The sequence below is a fragment of the Morone saxatilis genome, unplaced genomic scaffold (genome assembly GCF_004916995.1).
Source record: "Morone saxatilis isolate NCDOM2014 unplaced genomic scaffold, NCSU_SB_2.0 Contig10, whole genome shotgun sequence".
Taxonomy (NCBI): domain Eukaryota; kingdom Metazoa; phylum Chordata; class Actinopteri; family Moronidae; genus Morone; species Morone saxatilis.
Genome location: NW_023339652.1, coordinates 501,479 through 502,268, shown reverse-complemented (window position 1 = coordinate 502,268; position 790 = coordinate 501,479). Strand labels below are relative to the sequence as shown.

General features: G+C 32.5%; 1 protein-coding gene across 1 annotated transcript in view; it reads right to left on the bottom strand.

The window, feature by feature from the left end:
• The window catches only part of LOC118341865 (filamin-C-like), a 41,245-nt gene that overhangs the window by 2,686 nt on the left and 37,769 nt on the right, over positions 1-790 (bottom strand). The window lies entirely within an intron of this gene.

Below are 790 nucleotides of genomic sequence, written 5' to 3'. Positions count from 1 at the left end.
TTAAGTCTGATTGTTAAACTGATAAAAATACAGAATACAGACAGAAAATGGATCAATATCTCTGATCAATATTCACAGGAAATAGTCAAACTTCCTGCAGTTATTGAGTTTACTGTTTATCAGCTGTTCTCTGCTGTTATTGATATATTATTGTATTTACTGTATATTGAGTATATACAGGCAGGCGGCCAGCAGGTGGCAGCAGACCTTCATTAAACAGACTTCTTCATTCAAACCTGAAATATGAGAAATGATATTAAATGAGAAATAAAATTCAACTTTAATACATCAAACAGGATCTGGAGGATGGAAACATATTGTCAGAAAACAGAAAACAGGAAGAAACAGAGAACAGAGAAGAAGAAGAGTTTAAATCAGCAGCGTGAGTCACATCTGATTCATAAAAACAAGATTAACAAAGAAAATGTGACAATCAGTTCTGATATAAACGAACTGAATAATAATCACTGAGTTCATCTGAAACTCCCTTTATTCCTCCTCTCTTCCCTCTTTCTTTATGAACACATATCATTGGTTAAAACCTAATAAATCAGATTGAATCCTCTTAATGAACGTGAACATGAATGAGTCCTCCACACAAACTGATTCACTCATTCACATGAACTCAACAATGAACTGTTGAATCAGTTGTTCTGAACTTAAATGTGTTCAGTATTTTAAGTTCAGCTGATTTAATTCCAGTTTGTTCCACTGACTCATGTTCTTTAAGTTGACTTTATATCATTATAACAATGTTAGCATTATAATGCTGTATAGCTTAGCATTTTAT